Here is a 16,789-nt window from a genome sequence, read left to right as displayed (position 1 = left end):
TCCTTACCGCCAGCACTCCCTGGGAAGCCCTTTTGTTACATATGCTCTGCAAAATCACTGTCACCACAAATAATCTAACCTGTATAGATTTCCAGCACTTTTCTCAAGCCACAGGAACACAAAACACAGAAATCTATGTACTGGGTTCACTACAGTTCAATTCCCTTCTCTACCCCCTAGCTTAGCCTTAAAAGTGGCCTGTAAATTTTTTCATACTTCCTTGTCAACTCTCTTTTCCTTAACTTGTACTCAAAGTTCATCATTCTATTTGAACTGCCTATATCCTCTTCAATCCAAGAAGAGAAATTTACATTGTAAATCATTGACACAAATCTTACCCACTTGATAAAAACTCTCTCAACTTCCTTCTATACTACTTTTACATTTATTTATATCATGGCTTTTACATTTTATAATTATAAATGCCGCATTGGGGGTATCTTTTAAAACTCAGGATAACACTTGATAGCTAGTCTTGGTGTTTGTTTTGTTTATCTGTTTGTTTTCAGCAGGGAGAGGGTAGACTTTTGGAGCTTTATTTTGAAATTAAGTCAGGGAACATCTTGAAGTACAGAAGTATTCAAATATGAAATTCAAATGTCTGCAAATCGAGAACCATTGAGCTTCTTTAAGCATTCCATAGAGAAAGTACACTTCTAAAAACACTATTGGAACCATTTGGATATAATTTTAGTTGGCTCCTCAGTTCCTATAAGAACAGATGATATAAATATGAAAATGGAAATGGGGTGGAGAGAAGTGAATAGCCTAGGTGTCAATTTGCAAGACACATTCATCTCTAACTCTTTAAATAATTTTTCAATTTTAATAACTGTAAAACACTTTTATATTTGCGGGTAGTTTTTGGAAATTAGGTTATTTGAACTGATCTATGCTGGGAGGGATTGGGAGCAGGGGGAGAAGGGGACGACAGAGGATGAGATGGCTGGATGGCATCACTGACTTGATGGACATGAGTCTGAGTGAACTCCGGGAGTTGATGATGGACAGGGAGGCCTGGTGTGCTGCGATTCATGGGGTTGCCAAGAGTCGGACACGACTGAGCGACTGAAGTGAACTGAACTGATCCACAAAAAAGCAAGTAAAAATGCTGAGGAAAACATTAAAAAAAAATCTTCAAATGTATCAAATAATTGGAAAAATAAGAAGTCTTACTATATCAAACTAACAAAAATAGGAGCCCACAGTAACAAGACTAGTAATTACTGAGGCCATTTTTATCCCAAAGGCCTTTGTTAATACAGATGAATTTAAGCTTGACTGTTAAGGACTACATGGAGAAAAGTAAATGGGTCCAGAATCCACAGTGCATAGTAAAGTAGCAGGCTCCCTAGTAAATGGAACCAACAAAAAGCAATATCCTCAAGATAAAGGTAAACAGGAATTGCACTATCCTCATTCCAAGAACATCCCTCTGTACCTCCAGAAAAATACAATACATATACTTCAACCTTGAGCCAAAAAAGAGAACAAAATCATCCTGAGAAGCTGTAAACATGAGTCAGCTCATTTACCAATCTGTAAATCCTAAAAGATGATGTTATTAAAGTGCTGCACTCAATATGCCAGCGAAATTGGAAAACTCAGCCTCATAGCTCCTGTGGCCTTCTAGGCCACAGGACTGGAAAGAGTCAGTTTTCATTCCAATCCCAAAGAAAGGCAATGCCAAAGAATGTTCAAAGTACCACACAATTACTCTCGTCTCACACTCTAGCAAAGTGATGCTCAACATTCTCCAAGCCGGGCTTCAACAGTATATAAACTGTGAAATTCCAGATGTTCAAGCTGGATTTAGAAAAGGCAAAGGAACCAGAGATCAAATGCCAGCATCCATTGGATCATCAAGAAAGCAATAAAGTTCCAGGAAGACATCTATTTCTGCTTTATTGTCTACAGCAAAGCTTTTGACTGTGTGGATCACAAAAAACTGTGGAAAATACTTAGAGAGATGGGAACACCAGACCACCTTACCTGCCTCTGGAGAAATCTATATGCAGGTCAAGAAGCAACACTTAGAACCAGACATGGAACAACAGACTGGTTCCAAATCAGGAAAGGAGTATGTCAAGGTTGTGTATTGTCACCCTGTTTATTTAACTTATATGCAGAGTACATCATGTGAAATGCCCAGCTGCATGAAGCACAAGCTAGAATCAAGATTGCTGGAAGAAATATCAATAACCTTAGATACACAGATGACAACACCCTTATGACAGAAAGCAAAGAAGAGCTAAAGAGCCTCTTGGAGAAAGTGAAAGAGGAGAGTGAAAAAGTTGGCTTAAGCCTCAACTTTCAGAAAACTAAGATCATGGCATCTGGTCCCACCACTTCATGGCAAACAGATGGGAAAACAATGGACACAGTGAGAGGCTTTATTTTGGATGCTCCAAAATCACTGCAGATGGTGACTGCAGCCATGAAATTAAAAGATGCTTGCTCCCTAGAAGAAAAGCTATGACCAACCGAGACAGCATACTGAAAAGCAGAGACATTACTTTGCCAACAAAGGTCCTTCTAGTCAAAACTGTGGTTTTTCCAGTAGTCATGTATGGATGTGGGAGTTGACTATAAAGAAAGCTGAGCACTGAAGAACGGATGCTTTTGAACTGTGGTGTTAGAGAAGATATTTGAGAGATCCTTGGACTGTAAGAAGATCAAACCAGTCCATCCTAAAGGAAATCAGTCCTGAATATTCATTGAATAGACTGATGCTGAAGTTGAAACTCCAATACTTTGGCCACCTGATGCGAAGAACTGACTTATTAGAAAAGTCCCCGATGCTGGGAAAGATTGAAGGCTAGAGGAGAAGTGGACGGCAGAGGATGAGATGGTTGGATGGTATTACCGACTCAATGGACATGAGTTTGAACAAACTCCAGGAGTTGATGAAGGACAGGGAAGCCTGGCATGCTACAGTCCATGGGGTTGCAAAGAGTCAAACATGACTGAATGACTGAATTGAACTGAACTGAACTACTTGTGATAAATCAAATACTTTAAACTATAAATTTAGTGATTTTTATAGTTAACATTTTTCTTAGAGCTACATTTTATTGCTTATGTGAATACTATTATAATACTATTAATATGAATATGTACAAGTAATATTATTAATATTGTGTATGGTATTAGTTGGGCTTCCCTGGTAGTTCAGCTTGTAAAGAATTGACATGCAATGTGGGAGACCTGGGTTTGGCTGATCACCTGCAGAAAGGATCAGCTACTCACTCCAGTATTCTTGCCTGGAGAATTCTATGGACAGAGGAGTTGGCAGACAACAGTGAATGGGATTGAAAAGAGTCAGACACGACTGAACCACTTTCACATTATATTAGTTATTCTGAAATCCATTTGATTTTGCATTTCATTGTTTTTATTTTTCATCAGCATTTTGAAGGCATTACTGTATTGTCTCTAGCTTTTAATGTTGGGGATGCAAAGTCTGATGCCAATATGACTGGTACCTTTAACGTAAATCATCTACTTTTTCCTAAGTATGTCCTTTTTTGTTGTTGGTTTTATCCATTGGTTTTCTTAAATTTCATTAAATTGTGTCTATTTTTAAGTCTTTTTTTTTACTCTTATTTATGGACATTTGCAGACACTATTATACATGAAGTCTTGGGATTTTCTTATGTTATTCTAATCTGTCATTTCCTTGTTGATGTATTTTTCAATTTCCACCTTGCTTTTGTTTCCTAAAATCATTATTAGTTATATGATATAATTTCCAGAATGTATTATCTTTGAATATTATCTTTTCACATTTTAAATTGAGTGATATTTGCCCTAACATAGGAGAGTCTTATCATTTTCTTTTGATCATACCTATTTCAGGAACTGAACTTTTTCATAGTATTATTAAGCTAACTTCCATATTTTTTCAAATTTCCTTTTTCAAAAAATTATTTATTTGTTTATTCCTAATGCCATAGTTTTTTAGAGTGTCCCATCAAATATACCACATTATTTTTAGTCATTATATCTCTTTAGTGTCTTCTTGGCTGTGACAGTTTCTCAGACTTTCCTTGTTTTGACTTTGTGGAATACTGGTCAGATATTTTGCAGAATATCCCTCTATTGAGATTTATCTAATGTTTGTTCTCATGATCAGACTTGAATTATGTGTTTACCACTGAGGTAAAGTGCCCTTCATCGTATATAAAGAGTACAAACTTTGAACATGAAATCACTATTTATACTAACCTCGATCAATGGAATCAGTGTTTGTGAGGTTTCTCCACTGTTAAATTCCTTTATTATCACCACTTCTATACCATATTCTTTGGAAGTCCTCTTTAGAAGTAAGACCCTTTGTGTGGCCCATTCTTAAGGGGTGAGGGTCTTCCTTCTACATCTTCCTCAAGATATAGTATCTACTAAATTATTTGGAATTCTCCCACATGGGAGTTTTGTCTCTCTCTCTCTTTCCCACTCAGGAGATTTCCAAATAATTTAGTAGATATAAATTTAGATATATGTACACACACACACACACACACACATACACATGCACTCACACATGCTCAGTTGCTCCAGTCCTGTCCAACTCTATGACTCCATTGACTGTAGCCCACCAGGCTCCTCTGTCCATGGGATTTCCCAGGCAAGAATACTGGAGTGGGTTGCTATTTCCTCCTACAGAGGATCTTCCCAACCCAGGGATCAAACCCATATCACCTGCACCTCCCACATTGGCAGGCAGATTCTTTACCACTGAGACACCAAAGAAGCCCATATATGTCTGCTGCTGTTACTGCTGATGCTCAGTCACGTCAGTCATGTCCAACTCTGTGTGACCCCATATTTGGCAACCCACATATTCAATTATTCGTTTGTTTATACTAGTATTGCTTCCATCTTTATTTATTTATCATTTATTTATTTATTTATCATGGTGTTGCTTCCATCTTTGGTTGATTAAGGAGAAGGTTGCTTGCCATAAACATATATATGCAGGTTTTTTCATGGGCACACATTTTCAAGTTAATTCAGTAAATATTTAGAAAATTGAGTTAATAATGAGATATTCAAGGAAAGATACCACTCCATAACCAGATATTTGCCTCAAGATTTCATCAGTTGAATCAGATCTAAAAATATGTATTTTCAGAGTCAATAGTTGAAAATCTTGATGTGAAAGACCTAACAAATCATAAAGCTAGTAGTTATCTTTAATAAATTCAAAATGGAAAACTGAATAAATGGTGATGGAATAAGGAGGAAGGTAGGAGTAATTGTGAATGAATTTGTATTCAGTCTATTTTTTCATTCTCTTAGTAAAAATTATCTACAGGTCATGTTGACTTCTGTTTCCTCTATAAGGCATAATGAAATAATTTTAAAGTTGTTAAGTAACTTACCTCTATTCATACAACAAATTAATAGAATAAATAGATGTATCATGTCCAAAAACTTGTTTTTTCCACAAAAACTTACTACTGTTATGGTATATATATAAAGAGTTTCAAGATGGATATATCAGTGGTTGATTGAAACTTGTTTTTTTCCTTCTAGTTTTCCTAATATTCCTAGCTATGAAATATATTAAAGACAACCAAAAGCAAATAGATATAGTGATTAATAATAACAGCAATTAATATACCTAATAATTCATAAGAATTCTAGATCATACTGCCACTTTTTATGTCACTTTTTATTTTTATTTATTAAAATGTAAGCTAGCAATTAAATTGAATACGTTGTTTTGGAAGTTTCAGTTTAAAGAGAAAGTGAATATTGCTCAGTAGTGTTCAACTCTTTGTGATCCCATGGACTGACTGTAGCCTGCCAGGCTCTGTCCATGGAATTCTCTAGGCAAGAATGCTGGAGTGGGTAGCTGTTGCCTTCTCCAGGGGATCTTCTGGATCCAGGAATTGAACCAGGATCTCTTACATTGCAGGGGGATTCGTTATCAGCTGAGTTCCCAGGGAAGATCAGGTTTAAATATTTCCTCAAAAACCATAAACTTAAATTTAAATAATAAGCAACATTTTTATGTGTTCCCTGTGATGTTAAAGCATATATCAGTCATCTAATATGGAAATGCTGTTATGGAAACATTTTGCTGATAAATATGCATATGATTGTCAGGAAAATCTGTGTGTAAAATTGTATACTTTACTCTTAGTAAAAGGTCTGTCTGCATTTTTTTTATAATTGTCATTGTTTAATAATTTAATTTACAGTAGCCTGAAACTTGGTGTTCAAATGCTTCAAGCAAATATTTTCACACTTAATGACTTTAGTTCACCTCTACAATATTCTAGACAAAGAACAGAAGAAAGTAAAATAGCATACAATGTCTTATTCATCTGAAGTAATTTAAATGTCTAGCTCACAACATGAAGACGATATATCATTTATAATAACTCAAGCAGTTTTTCAAGTCAGTAAGGAAAACAATCAGAATTATGTGGATGTTATGAGAGATGAAAAGGAATAAGATAGAAAGTAAAAAAGAAAAGAAATAGAGCTTTAAAAAGTGGGAAAAAGAAAGATCACTGCCTGTGTAACCTTTAATAACAGTATGGGGTAAAATTGAAAATGATGGCTTTCTTATTTCCCTCCAGTATAATCTCCCTATTTAAAGTTCACTCTGCTTCGTGTGAATAATGTATGTGGGCTGACATTCCAGAGAGGAAGAAATAACATGAGCCATAGTTTAATAAGCTTTAAGTGAACAATACTATCTCTTAATATACTAGAAAAGTGGAAGTAGAGTTCATCAAATCAGGCACAGTAATTATTCAGCTTTTTAAAATATCAGTACTTGGATGAAGTGGAGCCAACATTTTGCCATTGTATTTAAGTATGAGGAAAGATATAAAATATTATTCTTTAAATGGCCATTTTTGGTTTATCTGTTTTCAAAAAACTGTTTTGTTGAGCACAGGCAACAAAACTGCATCATTTACAGAAGTCCTGTGCTCCAGGTAAAACTGACTATTAACACCTAGAAAAAAAATCACAGGATTGTTTCAAATACAAAGACCTTTAGGAAGTCAGAGCTGTAACACCTCATGTATCAAGCATAATAAAGCTATAGGAATACTTAACACAGACAAATTTTCTAAATAACTGAAGCTTCTAACTTAAATTACACTTTCAATGCACACTCCTTTATATGTCTATGGAGTGTGCATTGAAAGTGTAATTTAATTTAGAAGCCTCAGTTATTTAGAAAATTTGTCTGTGTTAAGTATTTCTATTGCTTTATAGTCCTTAATACTTGTGTTTTATATTAAGTTTTGCTATCATATTTCTGCACTTGCAACTCTTTTTCAAATTATTAGCTAGTCTTGACAATTGAATTTCCATATATATTTCAAAGTCAGCTTTCCTATTTCCACTAAAAACCTGCTGTCATTTTTATTATGATAGCACTTAGTCTAGGCATAAATTTGGAGGAAATTGACATTTTTATAGTATTAAGTCTTTCATTACATGAATGCATACAAATATGTTAAACAATTCAAACAATTCATAATTTACACCTATAACATTTCACTGCTCTCTGTATACATGCCTTGTATATCTTTCACTTGATATAACATTTTTTTAAAGTTTTCTTTATTATCCCTCTAGATTTATCAGTCTTTCCCATTCTGTTGTTTTCCTCTATTTCTTTGCATTGATCGCTGAGGAAGGCTTTCTTATCTCTGATGCTGGGAGGGATTGGGGGCAGGAGGAAAAGGGGACGACAGAGGATGAGATGGCTGGATGGCATCGCCAACTCAATGGACGTGAGTCTGAGTGAACTCCGGGAGTTGGTGATGGACAGGGAGACCTGGCGTGCTGCTATTCATGGGGTCGCAAAGAGTTGGACACGACTGAGCGACTGAACTGAACTGAACTGAGACTTATCAGTAAAAAGGTCTTATGATGAGATCCCATGTAGCTTTCCAGTGTAGGTATTTTCCTATCCCACAAAAGATGCAGATATGATGTTGAACATTGGAAAAGGAGAGCAGATCACTGTACAATTGCTCTTTTCTCATCCTACCAAAAAAGTATCTTCTAATAGTAATATGGACTAAAGTCACCTTGATAAAATCCAGATATTTGAAATAAAACAGAAACAAGAGTTCTTTAAAAGAACCTTCAACACTTGATTTAAACATAGATTTTTTAAAATAATTCTTGCTCCTGTTATGTACAATATTATATTAAAATTTCTTTTCTGCCATTTATGACATGCTATTATTGTTTTATGCTTCAAATTGATACTTCATTAATGTTAAAAAAAAACCTATCTTACACTCCTCTGCATTTATTTTTTTATAAATAAAAATTTCTGGCCCTGTGTGATCACCAGGTAGTGTTACTCTAATCCTTTCAGTGATTGCAGACATGCTCCTCACTACCTTCTTCACCTATATTTTCTGATCAGCATTAAACACAATACGTAAGGAAACCTCTGCAGGCCTCCAGAGTTCTCTTGCTGTTCTGCTTTCTCCTTTATGGTATTCTCCCCTGTAAACTCTAACTACCTTGTTTTGTTGTTGTTCATTCGCTATGTCATGTCTGCTTTGAAATCCCATGGATTGCAGCACACTAGGCTCCTCTGTCCTCCACTGTCTCCTGGGGTTTGCTCAAATTCATGTCCATTGAGTCTGTGATGCTATCTAACCATCCTCTGTTGCTTTCTCTCTTTACCTTTCCCAGCATCCAGGTCTTTTCCAGTGAGTCAGCTCTTTTGCATCAGGCTGCCAAAGATTTGGAGCTTCAGCTTCAGAAATGGTCCTTCCAATGAATATTCAGAGTTGATTTCCTTTAGGATGGATTGGCTTGACCTACTTGCATTTGAAGAGATTCTGAAGAGTCCCCTCCAGCACCACAATTGGAAAGCATCAATTCTTTAGCACTCAGCCTTCTTTGTGGAACAATTCTCACAACCATAGATGGCTACTGAAAAAACCATAGCTTTGACTATATGGACCTTTGTTGGCAAAATGATGTTTCTGCTTTTTAATATGCTGTCTGGGTTTATCATATCTTTTCCCCCAAGATGCAACCATCTTTAATTTCATGGCTGCAGTCACCATCCACAGTGATTTTGGAGCCTACAAAAATAAAATCTGTCACTGTTTCCACTTTTTCCCCTTCTATTTGCCATGAAGTGATGGGACCAGATGTGATGATATTAGTGTTTTGAATGTTGAGTTGTAAGCCAACTTTTTCACTGTCTTCTTTCAATCTCATTAAGAGTCTCTTTAGTTCCTCTTTATTTTCTACCATCTTCATGTCTGAGGTTGTCGATATTTCTCCTGGCAATTGATTCCAGCTTGTGATTCATCCAGACTGGTATTTTGCATGATGTACTCTGCATATAATTTAACAAAGCTGGGTGACAGTATGCAACCTTGTTGTACCCCTTTCCCAATTTTGAATTATTTAGTTTTTCCATGTCTGGTTCTAACTTTTGCTTCTTGGCCCACATAGAGGTTTCTCAGGAAACAGGTAAGTTGGTCTGATAGTCTTATCTCTTTAAGAATTTTTCACAATTTGTTGTGATCTACAGTCAAAGATTTTAGTGTAGTCAATGAAGCAGAAGTAGATGTTTTTCTGGAATCCCCTTGCTTTCTCCATGATCCCAGGAATATTGGCAATTTAATTTCTGGTTCCTCTGCCTCTTTGAAACCCATCTTGTACATCTGGAAGTTCACATTTCACATGCTGCTGAAGTCTAGCTTGAAGCATTTGAGCATAACCTTTCTAGTATGTGAAATGATTGCAGCTGTACAATAGTTTGAACATTCTTTGGCATTGCCTTTATTTGGGATTGGAATGAAAACTGACCTTTTCCTGTCCAGTGGCCACTGCTGAGTTATCCAAGCTTGCTGGCAATTTGAGTGCAGCACTTTCACAGCATCATCTTCTAGGATTTTACGTAATTCAGCTCCAATTCTGTCACCTTGTTTACTCAGAACCCGAGCTTTGCTTGCTAGCCTCAGGGTATCTACTAGATTCAGCCTGGTTTCCCATTCTCTACCACTTGTCTTGGAAATTCTTTCACAGTAGTCATCAGTGAAGAAGCCTTGGTTTTAAGAGGGAAGCAGAGGTTGAGGTAGGAGCAGATACGTGAAGGGGATTAAGAGGTACAAACTACTAGGTACAAAATAATAATAAATGAGTTACAAGGATATAATATACAACACAGGGACTATAGCCAATGTTTTTAATAACTTTAAATAGAGTATAATCTATAAACAATATCAAATCACTATGATATACACCTTAAACTAAAATAATATTGTAACTCAACTATAGTTCAATTAAAAACTAGCTTATAAATATTTTTAACATTTATAATTATCTTTCAAGAATGGTAAGATAAAAGCTTATCTTAAGTTTCTCTAAATCCTAAAACAAGTTCCTAAAACACATGTTCATAACATGGAATAACATGAAATCCTAGGAAACAGGCTAACAATATTGTAAACATTATATGACATTATTCACAAAAATGTAGTGATAAAATTACTAAAATATTTAAGGACAAAAATAGGGATAATTTGGAGATAGGATGGCCTTGATTGATAACTCTGATGTATAAACCAGCACTGTAATTATGTAAAAGTAGAGCTTTAATGAGCCTATGTTTTCACACAATAAATAAGGAAAAAAATGGTAATATTACCAAAGTGTGTAATGTTTAGTACTTAGATGAAGTGATTAAAGTACTTGTGATATATACTGTGATATCTGTGTTTTGAATTAAATAAAGGCTTAATTATATCTTTTGAAATTCTTTAATAGTCTTTTAATTTAAAATTTTAAAGTGATTATTGAAATTGAAAATAAACTTATTTTCCAACAAGTTATTTAAATTCACTCATGTTTATTTAAATTAAGTATCAGAAATTTTTCTTCCTTATGACAGTCCCAAAACCATCATCACCCTGGGAATGTGGGAAGATTCATGGATTTGAGAATGTATTGGTATAATTTAATTATGGCTAAAGAAACAAAAACGATAGAGAAGAAGAGATGTGGAACACAGAACAGAGCATAACTGGAGGAGAAACAGATAAAAATTGGGTAGATGTCATCTACACAAAAGGCAGAGTGTCAGAATGAGACGTAGGGAGTGAGAAGGGAAAACACCAGATGGTGAGCAAGTAAGCAGGAGAAATGCAGAAACAACCAACAGATTGAATGAGGATAATACTAAATACAGGGGGGAAATGTTGAGGTGTGAATGTACTCTAGCCAGTACTATGAAGTGGAAATGCAAAATATCTGATAAATAATTTAAACAATAAAATGTTACAGGAAAGTGTTACAGTGGAAGGAAACTATTTTAAAGGGCAAATAAGAATTAAACATTTTATGAAAATTGTTTCTCATCTAGTTGAGTCCAACGAGAATAAGATACCTGTTAAATAGAGATATTTATTTAAGCAAAAGTGAAACTGCATACCTTACAGAGTGGGTTAAGTCTAAAACATCTATGGTAACTAAAGTCAAATGTTAATAAAATTATTCATTACATGCATTTTGACTTTTCATTTCCCTTTTGTTAACTCTAGATTAGTAAACATATATAATACCTCTTTTAGTTCAGCAAGCTATATATTGACTCATAAAACTTGAAGGGAATTTAAAGGTCAACATAAATGCTCACTTATTTAAATATGAATATATTAATTATAATACACAGTATAATCTCTCATGAAAATTAAGTGGTACTAAAAATCCCTACTGAGGCAAAGGGACTATTAATATTCCCACTCTTCATTATTTATGCAGTCACCAATGAGGTGTTCTTACACTTTCTAATTGCTTTATCTTGTGAGCCCCACATTAACTACTTACATTTATAAAAGTATATTCATTTTATGCATAATTAAATTTTATTGGCCATGTTTTTCACTTAAAATAAAATTAACTTATAAATAATTTGAAAAATTATCAAAATACAATCAACCTCACAATATGCTTGTTTTGGGCATGGAGGGAGCACTGTGGTACATGTGAAACTTCCCCAAACAGAAAGGTGTCAATCCCCCTCCCCCTGCAGTGGAAACACAAGATCTTAACCACTGAACCACCAGGAAGTCCACAATATTCTTTTTATATATATATATATATCATAAAGACAATGTTAAATGAGATATGCTAGTATATTATAATATTATTTTTTCTAAGTAATCTCTTTGAGTATCCTTATAATTGTGTACTTTGTGGGAAATAGTTCTTGCTTTTGAGTAACAGATAATTTAAATCAATTCATAGTGCCTTTATATTGAACTAAAAAAATCATGGGAACACCCTTTCCTATCTCTAGATCAGATCTACACACTGTCTGAATATAACCTCCACATTCAAGTAAAGCTGCAAATTCTAGATAATTAAAGACTGCATATAAAATATCATTTCAAAAAATGTTTATTAATGATATGAACATTTGTAGTTCAAAGACTTATCATTTACACATATGTTGTATATTTTTCAGTTACAGCAATTACAAAATTAAGACAAAGGTAGATTTGAGAGGTATTGATAGAATAGTTCATTTATAAACTCACACAAACCAGATCAACATAGTTGACTTCACTTATGTATCTCACTAAGCTTCTGGATATTCCAGCTTTTGTGTATCTCCAGGATTCAAGACACCATAAATTCCTTATTTTGTACTTGATTTATACTTTTCTGTTATTAATTTTATGAATCCTGCTATTTAACTTATGATTGCTTAATTTTTGTTGAGTTTATTTCATATAATTTTGATTTTTATTACCTAATCTGATTATTTATGGGTAGATTAAAATCAACAGTTACTGAAATAACAGGATAGTTTGGGTCTCAGTTCTGTTATTTTGTATTGTGATTTATATTTCATATACACCCAAAGTATTTTATTACCAGCTCTTTTGCTATTCACCTTTTAAGTTTTCTACTGTTAGCAAGAGAAGCCTTATGTGCCCAGCAGTTTCTTTGGCATCATATCATTATATAATATACTTGGGTCTCTCCTTCTTTAGGCACTATTTTTTAATTTTTCAGTAAATAGTAATGAGCTTGTATCCTATACTTTAACCATGATTTTCTCTTTTTCACAACTTGATTTTGTCTATAGCGTTATTTTCATTGTATTCATACGTATTCCTTAGATACATGTATGTTGATTGATTTTTCCATTTCAGTGAGATCTCTGATATCCAGCTTTTACAGAACAATAATCAGCAAGCTTATTATTCTTCCCAACTTTTCACCATCTTCTCCTGTTTTCATTTAGTTGGGTTATTTCCAAAATTGTCAGACATTATATCAATTACCTTCCCTTTTGTCATACTTATCCTCACCAATATGTTTCCCTGACATCTAAAATTACCTATATTCAGTGTTAATGTCCAGTCTATTGATAAAGACATCATCTTTCAGTGGAGGCAGCTTTTCTAAAAGATATCTGAACCACTATGTTCACAGTAGCATTATTCACAACAGCCAATATACATATAAACATACTGTCTGTTGATGGATGAATGGATAAAAACAATATGGTTGTCTCCATACATATACAATGGAACAATATTCAGCCATTAAAAAGGAGGAAAACCTAAGATGTGTTATAACATGGATGAACCTTGAGGGCATTAGCCTAAGTGAAATAAGTGAGATATGAAAAAAGCAAATACTATATGACCTCATTAAATGAGGAAAAAAGTCAAAATCATAGAAACAGACAGTATGTTGTTGGTTATCAGGGTATAAGGGCTGATAGAAATGGGGAGACACTGGTATGCACACTTTCAGTTATAAGATGAGTACATTCTGGGGATCTGCTATACAGCATGGTGGTGAGAATGAACATTACTGTATTGGTTACTTGACATTTCCTAAGAGTAGATCTTAAATGTTTTCCTTCTGTTATTTTTGCCTGGAAGTTTTTCCTTACACTATACACAATAATCACAACTGGTGTGATCACACATTTAGAGCCAGACATCCTGGAATGTGAAGTCAAATGGGCTTTAGGAAGCATCAATATGAACAAACCTAGTGGAGGTGATGAATTTCAGTTGAGCTATTTCAAATCCTAAAAGATGATGCTGTGAAAGTGCTGGACTAATATGCCAGCAAATTGGGAAAACGCAACAGTGGCCACAGGATTGGAAAAGGTCAGTTTTCTTTCCAATCCCAAAGAAAGACAATGCCAAAGAATACTCAGACTACCACACAATTTCACTCATCTCACATGCCAGCAAAGTAATGCTCAAAATTCTCCCAGCCAGGCTTCAACAGTACATGAAATGTGAACCTCCAGATGTGCAAGCTAGATTTAGAAAAAGCAGAGTAACCAGAGATCAAATTGCCAACATCCATTGGATCATCAGAAGAGCAAAAGAGTTCCAGAAAATCATCTACTTCTGCTTTACTGAGTATACAAAAGCCTTTGTGTGGATAATAACAAACTATGGAAAATTTTAAAGAGATGGGACTACTAGACCATCTGGCCTGCCTTCTGAGAAATCTGTACGTAAGTCAAGAAGCAGCAGTTAGAACTGGACATGGAACAACAGACTGATTCCAAATCAGGAAAGGAGGTTGTCAACGCTGTATATTGTCACCCTGCTTATTTAACTTACATGCAGAGTACATCATGAGTATGCTGGACTGGATGAAGCACAAGCTGGAATCAAGATTGCAGGGACAAATATCAATAACCTCAGATATGCAGATGATACCATACTTACGGCAGAAAGCAAAAAAGAACTAAAGAGCCTCTTGATGAAAGTGAAAGAGTTGGCTTAAAACTTAACATAAGGTCATGGCATCTGGTCCCATAACTTCATGGGAAATAGATGGGGAAACAATGGAACCAGTGAGAGACTTTTTTGGGGGGAAGGGGCTCCAAAATTACTGCAGATGGTGACTGTAGCCATGAAATTAAAAGACACTTGCTCCATGAAAGAAAAGTTATGACCAACCTAGAAAGCAGACACATTACTTTGCCAAAAAAGGTCCATCTAGTCAAAGCTATGGTTTTTCCAGTAGTCAAGAATGGATACGAGAGTTAAGCTATAAAGAAAGTTGAGCACTGAAGAACTGATGCTTTTGAACTGTGGTGTTGGAGAAGACTTCTTGAGAGTCCCTTGGACATCAAGGAGATTCAACCAGTCCATCCTAAAGGAAATCAGTCATGAATATTGGTTGGATGGACTGATGCTAAGGCTGAAATTGCATTACTTTGGCCACCTGATGCGAAGAGCTGACTCATTTGAAAAGATCCTGATGCTGGGCAAGATTTAGGGAAGGTAGAGAAGGGGATGACAGAGGATGAGATGGTTGGATGGCATCACCAACTCAATGGACATGAGTTTGAGTAAACTCTGGGAGTTGGTGATGGACAGGGAGGCCTGGCATGCTGCAGTCCATGGGGTTGCAAAGAGCTGAACATGACTTAGTGACTGAACTGAACTGATACATGGTCTGCTTTTTGTCAGCCTTCAGGTTTTCAAAGGCATCTCCCCATAGAGCCATTTTCTGTGACCTTTCTTAAATATGTCTCCTGGTTCCTTGTTGATCTATTCAACATATTTGCTTCATAGTCTAGCAGAATACTTCACATATATTAGTAATATGATCAGCAATAATTATCATTTGATACTTATATTGAAAGAATACCCATAAGTAACTAGAAATGAATAGCAGGGCAATCAAATTATATGTTGTAAAGATTAGAGTTAGCCTTGAGTGGCATATTTTAGATAGTAATATAGTTTGAAATTGTTAATACAAATTTGAGGAATATTCCTGAATATTTTACTGTATCATTTTTACTTTTTTTTCTTTTGATATCTTTACTCTAGAAACTACTTTATAATATATCCCCTAAATTAATTTTAGCAAAGTACAAGTTATATGCTAGATTTATATAGTTCATAAATACAATCTTTTATGTATTTTATATGTGATTTACTAATGAAGTTTATGAGTAATACTAGTAACATCATTAAATATGCAATTTTTAATCAATGGAGCACTTAAAAATAAAAGCTAAATACAAATCTGATGTTACTCTCCACAATTTATTCAGTAATTTATTCAAACTATGTAGATTTTTATGGAAAATTACCCTCAGAAAATAAATAAAAAGCTGATTCTATAAAAAGATACTTTCTTTATGCAATATTTTCTAACTTTTAAAATGATTTTAATAAATCAATTTTAAGAAAAACTAACTTGGAAAATATACTAATAGTAATTGAAATAATTATAATTGAATAATTATTGAAAAATTATTGGAACAATAATTTATGGTCTTAAACAGGTTAAATTCAATGTATTGTTGTGACTTAAAAAAGAAATATAACTAAGCAAGTAGTTTGTTATTAAAATATTAAAGCATCTGAATGCATTTGTTATAACTATACTATTCAGGATAAATTTATTTTGTATCCTATTGTTAATGCTATTATAGTTTCTTTTCTCATGGTACTAAACTACTGAGAATATGTGAATGATAAATGAGTGAATCTAGAGATAAAAATCCATATGTATTAGTTCAAATGGAAAGCAATTTCAGTTTAAGTGTCTAGAGGACTCTAGATTTAATGATAAACTAAACAACATGATTCAGGAAAATAGAAAATATGAAAACCCTAACAGTGTAAGTATCCAGACATGTGGCCCCTTTATTCACAGGCTTTACTTTTACTATTACCATTAATCAGTAATCCAAATGTGTGCTTCCAGCCCAGAGAATTTTAAACCTCCAACAAGAACATCTTACTGGTACAAATAACCAAAATTTACA

This window comes from Bos indicus x Bos taurus, chromosome 9 (genome assembly GCF_003369695.1).
Source record: "Bos indicus x Bos taurus breed Angus x Brahman F1 hybrid chromosome 9, Bos_hybrid_MaternalHap_v2.0, whole genome shotgun sequence".
In the NCBI taxonomy this organism is placed as follows: Eukaryota; Metazoa; Chordata; class Mammalia; order Artiodactyla; family Bovidae; genus Bos; species Bos indicus x Bos taurus.
The sequence above is the reverse complement of the archived record's forward strand: the minus strand, read 5'-3'. Positions refer to the sequence as shown.